Here is an 8,587-nt window from a genome sequence, read left to right as displayed (position 1 = left end):
TCTATATATATATATATATATATATATATATATATTCATAATCATAAAGAAGGAACTCAAGAAAGAGATCGAGGAGAACATATATAGGATGTGGTTTGAGAAGAATAGAGGTCTGCGTCAAATATATTGATGAGATATTTATATATATTTCTAGATTTTATCAAATTGATAAAATAAAAGAAAAAAAAAAAAACCAGATTTTCTCAAAATTTTAAAGGCAGAATTGGAACGTTAAAGGTAAAAAATAAGACGTGGGGTGAACTGAACATTTAGTGGGGTGGAAATAGCCGCACCCATTATTTAAAACCAAAGTCCACTCATAATATTAGGCCTAAGCCTTCCAATGCTCGGAATACTCCTCGAGCGCTGCCTCCAACTATTTACACTCTCTAGCCAGTTCCACGTGATGATAAACAGTAGAATAAATCGGTCAAACCAGACCCTATAATAATCATCGATTCGGCTTCTTCCTAGTTTGACTAGGTTTCCTGGGTTGACCAGGATTGACTAAGTTTGACCAATTGACTTAGGGTTGGCCAACTAACGATGTTTTTACATTTTCCAATTTAACCTTCGACTTAACAATTCGAGTCATTTCACCAATGTTCTACTTACCGTTAAACATTTAAGCGTCGTTTAATAATTAGTTTTGGTAAACTTTGATTTTAATTAAACAAATTAATGTACTTTTGTTAACTCAAAAACATATGAACCACATTAATCTGAAAACCACCAAAATACTAAGGGCATCCAAAAAGGGTTTCCATAAATGGAAAGTTTCCAAAAAGGGAAAGTTTCCTAAAATAGAAACTTCCCTAATTAGAAGCTACAACACTAATCGAAGAGGAACTTGACAACTACCTCTACGGTCTCTGCCGGATTCTTCCCTTGCCAGAATCACTCTCGGATTCCGGCAACCTGCTGGAAAACTCCACCAGATTCCGGCGACTTGCTGGAATTTAGCCATAGCCTCCCTTTATCCTCCAATCTCCAAGTTATCGACAAACAACAACCAAAATAGCAAAATCAGCTATTAACGATCTCCAAACCACAGGGCAACAACACAGAAACTTCACAGTAGCTAAATCACAAAATTTACCTTCAGCCTACCCCCAAATTGTGAGTCCGGCAGCCCAGTAGCTTCTCGTCGGAATCTATGTTCGGGTTTTGCTCAACACAGCGGCATGCAACACCTCAAGTCTCCACACGCGTTCGTCTTGGTCTCGTGGTGCTCAATAAGTCGTCGGGAAGGAGACGAGAGGTACCGGGAAGCCTCGTCAGCTTCAGCTGCAGCCACTTGCCGAGAAAACTTCAACATCCAGAGGAAGGGGCCATTAGAGTTAGTGTTGAAAAACCAAGCTTAAAGAAATTCTCACACAATTTCTGAAGGATGATTCTTATTGAATTACTGAAAGAACTTTGGCTTATAAAGCCTTTACACACAACTGAAAGCAAAGAACAGCCCACGTCTTTAACAACTCTAAAGATCGTGGTAACACAACTACGGAACAAGTCAAATACTAACAACATGCTCCTCATATATAGGAGTTATTAACAAACATGAATTAAGAAGAAACCCAACTCACTCAAACTTCTCACAGACCATCCTTTTACTGCTCCTACAACCCTGATATTTCCTCCCCTAAACTGAAAATGCTAGAAGCAATTCAGTTTATCTCGGCTGCATCTATTACTCCAAGCAGCCCTCTGAGCTTCTCAAAGACCTCCAATTTCAGAGGTTTTGTCATCATATCAGCAATCTGTTCAGTAGTGCCACAATGCTTCATTTCCACAACTTCATCCTTGGTGAGATTCCGCAAGAAATGAAACCTCACATCTATGTGTTTACTCCTTCCACGCAATACTGGATTTTTTGCCAATTTGATTGTAGAAGAATTATCACACAAAACAGTAACACACTTACTTTGAGAGACACCAAGCTGCGTAAGTATTCTCCTCATCCAAATGCTTTGGCATGCACAGGCAGCAGCAGCTACATACTCTGCCTCTGTTGTGGAGAGAGTTACCACCGGTTGTTTCTTTGACGCCCAAGCTACAGCACCACCACTTAACATGAAAACGTACCCTGAAGTACTCTTCCGATCATCAACATCACCAGCATAATCACTGTCTGTATAAGCCAATAATTCATCTTCACAACCTTTCTTGTAAAACACCCCAAGCTCAGTAGTACCTTTCAAGTACCTAAGTATTCGTTTTGCAGCAAGCAAATGTGATTCTGTTGGGTTAGACATGTATCTGCTAATGAGGCATACACTATACATTAAATCAGGTCTGGTGGCAGTCAAGTACATCAGACTACCAACCATTTGCTTGTACAGTGTTGGATCAACTTTACCTCCTTCACCCTCCTTTGTCAATCTACAACCAGGAACCATTGGATTCTTCACTGAATTACTCTTCCACATGCCAAATCTTTCAAGAACTTCACCAACATACTTCTTTTGACACAAATGAATACCCTTTGAACTTTGCTGTACCTCAACTCCTAGAAAATATTTCATTTTTCCTAGGTCCGTCATTTCAAACTCAGACTTCATAGAACTCTTGAATGAATCAATTAAACAAGCATCATTACCAGTGATAATTAAATCATCAACATAGAGACTTACTATCAAGATCTTTCCACCATCTTCTGTCTTGACAAACAAAGTATGTTCATGGCTGCACCTTTCAAAGCCTTGACTGAGGAAATAACCTTCAACTCTACTGTACCATGCCCTTGGCGCTTGCTTTAAGCCATAAAGTGCTTTCTTCAGTTTATAGACTTTGTTCTCTTCTCCTTTTAGCACATAACCCTGCGGTTGCTCGATGAAAACAGCCTCACTTAGCTCACCATGAAGAAATGCACTCTTTACATCTAATTGAAACACTGTCCAACCATTCCTTGCAGCTAGAGCCAAGACCAAACGAATTGTATCCCAACGAGCAACAGGTGCAAAGACTTCATTATAATCAATACCATATTCTTGAGCATACCCCTTTGCAACTAACCGAGCCTTGCATTTATCAATCTCACCATTCTCGTTTAATTTAGTCTTATACACCCACTTCACTCCGATCACTTTGGCCCCCTTTGGTAACTCAACAAGCTGCCAAGTATCATTCTTAACTATGGCATCTATCTCCAAATCCATCGCTGCTCTCCATTTTTCAAAACTTGCTGCCTCTTCATAGCTTGTAGGATCCTCATAAGAGATGAACATGGCCAAGTTTTGCACTTCTTCCCCGGACAGCCCGGACGACCCCGACAACCCTTCACCACTAGTGTAGTCTTGCATCCAATCTGGTGGTCTCCTTGATCTTTGTTCAGGTGTGGCAGGTGAGGCTTCCATTGGTGAGTTTGGCACACTCTCATCAGAAGCTTCATTAGAACTAGATGCCACAACCTGCTGGTCTTCATCTTCATCATCACTGCTATCAAAATTACCTGCATCACTTTCTCCCCAATCAAGAACATCCAATTTGATCTCTGCTTCACTTCTCCCCCAATTCCAGCCTTCATCTTCTTCGAACACCACGTCTCTGCTCACTATCACTTTCTTGGTCACAGGATTGAAGAGTTTGTAAGCTTTCGATTCTTCACTCATCCCCAGCAATATACACTTGTGGCTCTTGTCATCTAACTTCTGTCTCTTTTCATCAGGCACATGCACATTGCCTATGCAACCAAATACCCTGAAATATTCCACACTTGGTTTAACTCCACTCCAACATTCTTCAGGTGTTTTGTCTTTCACAGCTAATGTGGGGTTTAGAACATGGGCTGTCCATCTCACTGCCTCTGGCCAGAAGGACTTCGGCATCTGTTTCTCATTTAACAAACATCGAACCATGTTCATTATGGTGCGATTTTTGCGCTCTGCAACCCCATTCTGTTGGGGTGTGTATGTTGCAGTTAATTGGCGCCTTATACCATGAGCCTGGCAAAACTCATTGAATTCTTTCGAGGTAAATTCTCCTCCTCGATCTGTTCTCAAACCACACACAGACAAACCAATCTCCTTCTCTACAAAACTTTTGTAACACTTGAACATATTGAAAGCTTCACATTTCTCAGCTAAGAAGTAAACCCAAAGTTTTCGGCTAAAATCATCAATAAAAGTTAAGAGATACCTCTTGTTACTATTTGAGGTTGGTGTTATAGGGCCACATATATCAGCATGCACCAATTGTAATTGTTGTGTAGCTCTCCACTGACTCATCTTTGGCATTGCTTCTCGGTGCTGCTTCCCAACCATGCAACTTGAACACAATTTACTTGAAGCTCGTAATTGTGGAAGACCCTTGACTAGTTTCTTGTACTGCAAGACTCTCAGATTCTTGTGACTTAGATGACCATAACGTCGATGCCACAGGTCACTAACCTCATCTGTATCTACCTTGAAACAACTTGGAGATTGCACATTTACATTTGCCAATAACACAAACATCCTGTTGGCAGACATTGGAGTCTCCATGATGCGCCCTCTTCTAGGATGATAAATCCTACATACTCCGTTTTGAATTAAAATTGCTAGCCCTTTTTCTTGTAGCTGGCCAATGCTCAACAGGTTATTTTTCAAATCTGGAATGTAGTAAACATCACTTACAATCTGAGTTGCTCCTTCTACTTCCAACTTGATGTTTCCTCTTCCCATCACAGCCATCCTTGTGTTATTTCCGAGCTTCACAGAATGTCTGAACTTCTCATCAAGATCCATGAACCACTGCTTGTTGCCAGACATGTGATTGGAACAGCCGGAATCCAGGAACCAAACTCCTTCACGTTTTGCATTATTAAGCTTAACATACGCCATCAACAACATCTCCTCTTCTTCATCCAACTCAGCATAATTGGCCTTCTTCTCCCAGCTAGGGCATTCATATTGGAAATGCCCTAACTTGTGGCATTTGTAACATTCAATCAATGTCCTGTTGAACCCTTGTCTGCCTCGACCTCTACCTCTTCCTCTAAATGTACCTCTTCCCCTTCCTCTTGCTTCAAAACCTCTTGCTTCAAATCTGTCATCAGTGGTGATTTTCAAAACCTGCTCTTCATCTTGATGGCCTTTCATCCTCTGCTCATGCACTAAGAGGCTGCTCTGCAGTTCATCGATACTCAGCTCGTCGAGATCATTGCTTTCCTCAATCGAGCAGACAACATAGTCAAATCTGCTCGTCATGGTCCTCAATATTTTCTCAATTATCACCACTTCCTCCATTTTCTCCCCATGAGACTTCATTTTGTTGGCAATTGTAAGAGTACGAGCAAAGTATTCATCCACTTTTTCACCCTCTTTCATCTGCAACATTTCAAATTCTGTTCTCAGCCTTTGCAATTGAGCTCTCTTGACCCTTGTACTCCCTTGGTATTTTTGCTTCATAGAGTCCCAGATACCCTTCGCTGTTTCTTTGTTGAGTATGGTCTCTAGTATTATGCGATCAATTGCCTGAAACAAATAATTCTTGGCTTTAAGATCCTTCTCCTTTTGATCTTCTATCGTTTTCCTCTGAGCCTCAGTTGGTTCGACTCCTTCCTCTAACTCCATGATTCCTTGATCTACCAAGCTCCACAGCTTCTTGGTACGAAGAAGATTTTCCATCATCATTGCCCAGTGGTCATAAAAACCATCAAATCTGGGAATGGAAGGCTGCACAAAGTTTCCTTCTGTTGCAGCCATAGCTATGACTCTCACACCTCTTCTGTTTCTCCCTTTTGTTTCACTCTTTCTTTTTCTCACGAACACACCACTTCTTTCTCTCTTTTCTATCTATCTTTCTCACTCTTTTGTCTCTCAGGTCAGGCCCCAATTAAGGGGCTCTGATACCACTGTTGAAAAACCAAGCTTAAAGAAACTCTCACACAATTTCTGAAGGATGATTCTTATTGAATTACTGAAAGAACTTTGGCTTATAAAGCCTTTACACACAACTGAAAGCAAAGAACAGCCCACGTCTTTAACAACTCTAAAGATCGTGGTAACACAACTACGGAACAAGTCAAATACTAACAACATGCTCCTCATATATAGGAGTTATTAACAAACATGAATTAAGAAGAAACCCAACTCACTCAAACTTCTCACAGACCATCCTTTTACTGCTCCTACAACCCTGATAGTTAGGGCTCGAATTAATGAAGGAGAACACCAACTTGTGAAGGAAGAGAGGAAGAGAAGACTCACCATGGCCTTAGAAGGTCGCATCACCGCCTGGGCTTGCCGAAATATTCTTTGGATTCCGATGAACACAATTATGTTCTTCCACTTCGGTCTCTGCCGTCTGGATGCCAGTTGGATTTGAGGGTTGGGTTTGGGAGAGGAGAAGGAGATGATCAATTTGAGACTGGTGTGGCGGCGAGTGGTGGCCGGAGCTGCCGTTCCCGGCACTGGGAGATAAAAGCAGAGAGAAAAGTCGGGAAAGGGAAGAGGGAGGCGCAACAGAGAGAGAAATGCCTTCAAGGTTTTCCTCTCTTTCTTTTTATACCCGTTAGGAAATGATAGCTTTGCCCTTGCGACATAACTATCTGGAATGTTCTAGTTATTTTCCTACATATTTTTTTTTTTTTTTGAGCTAGCTCTTCTCCATAAACGCCTCCTACCTCACTAACATTCCTCATCACATCTCGTCTTTAACTCAAGCCCAATTAAACTTCAAGAGGCCTAAAAGATGAATGTATGCCCAAATGCTAGTCTCGACGTCCAAAGAAGTCATCGGATAAAAATCCACCTTTTTGATCTTCTAATGTGTCAAAAAGATATGAAAAATAATAATAATAATAATAATAATAATAAATTAAGTCGTCATTTATCGTTTGAGAGACCGGTAAATTAAAAAATAAGATACGAGGCGTTACATTCCCTGCAACTTAAGAGAAACTTTTGAATAAATTTTTTCCCTCATATATTTTATTTTTTCTTTATTTATCTTAATTTTGTAATGTTTTATTTTAGGGACAATGCCCGCTAGCCTTAATTTTAAGAATTTTATTTCCACGACCAATGACTTTGACCGGGCTCCGTTGACCGTTGACTAGGCTCCGACGACCTTTGACCAGACTCCATGAGCCGTTGACGGGACTCCGGGGGCCATTGACCAGATTCCAGGATAAGGTGTTTATTGGGGACAGTAGAGGGTCTATTAGGGGCAATATGAAGTATGTCCGGAAGCCGTTGACCAGATTCCAACAATAGGGTGTCTATTGGGGGCAGTATGGGGTCTATTAGGGGCGATAGGGGTTTATTCAGGGCAATAAGCAGTTTGTCAGGAGGTCTATTGGGGGCAGTAGGGTGTGTGTCGGTGGGGGTCTATTGGGGACAGTATGATCATCTATTGGGGTCAGTAAGACCTCCTATTGGGGGCAATATGACTCTTGAACTTAACTGTGTTCTTCAATCACTTATAACAGGTCCTTATTGAAGACAGTAAGGGTCTATTAAAGGTAACAAAACCATGTATCGTCCCCAATAGACCGTTCTATTACTTTTAATAAAACCTTCACATTATCCAAATAGATCAATAAACACTGAACTTTGATCTCAAAAAAAAAAACACATATTTAATAATATAAAATAGAAATAAAAATAAAGGATAACATCCATTCTTCTAAAGTTCGAATTAAGAGCATCTCCAACAACTTCCCCATTTCTCTTGAACTTCTCAATTTTGGGGAATATAAAGCTATTTTTAGGTCCAACAGCTTCCCCATCCCATTCCCTAAAATGGGGATGGAGAAAAAAGAAAAGTCTTCATTCCCTAAAATTAAATTCTTCACGTGCTCCAACGAATTCAAGACAACAATAGAATATTTTATTGGGTTTTATTGTTACAATGAAATATATAATGTTTTTTTGTTATAATTAATAATGATATAGTATATTTTATTGTTGTATTAAATGCTGAAATCTCTAAAATGGAGAAGCTGTTGGATTTTAAGCATAATTTTTTTGTTTTTGAGATTTTTTAGCTTTTGTTTTCCCATTTTAGAGAAATTTTGGGGAAGCTGTTGAAGATGCTCTAAGAATGCCAGATCCATTATGATGTAATTCATGTTTATTGTATGATCCATTCATCTCCAATAACTCAAAACCTCATACGGAAAAAAAAAAAAAAATCAGATCCATGGCTTCACCACCAACCACGCATGCTTTCCAACAAGACCAAACACACCAATAAACTTCATCTTTTAACAATTGAAGTCTACAAAATTCAGATTCATTCAAACAATAAAGAAAAGAGAATCGGTGTGGGACAAAATAAAAACTCAACCATGCAGACGAATCTACAAAGCATAGAGCGCAACGCTCATCCTCAAGAGTCCACCGCCAATGAAGTTCGCCGAGATCTGGGAGATAAATCTCCATAAGAGTCCAGGTCTGATTCTGCCGAGACAGTACAACGACGTGAGGGATCTAACCTCGTCGGCGTCGGGGCTTCGTAACCGAAAGGCATGGAAGGACCGACGGGAGGCTTGGACGACGGCGCCTGGCGACTTGCAGGAGCGGAAGGACGAGATTGAGATCGGTGGGGTATGGGAGAGAGAGAGAGAGAGAGAGAGAGAGAGAGAGAGAGAGAGAGAGAGAGA

Source organism: Fragaria vesca, unplaced genomic scaffold, assembly GCF_000184155.1.
Source record: "Fragaria vesca subsp. vesca unplaced genomic scaffold, FraVesHawaii_1.0 scf0513000, whole genome shotgun sequence".
Lineage (NCBI taxonomy): Eukaryota > Viridiplantae > Streptophyta > Magnoliopsida > Rosales > Rosaceae > Fragaria > Fragaria vesca.
This window is presented reverse-complemented; position numbering follows the sequence as displayed.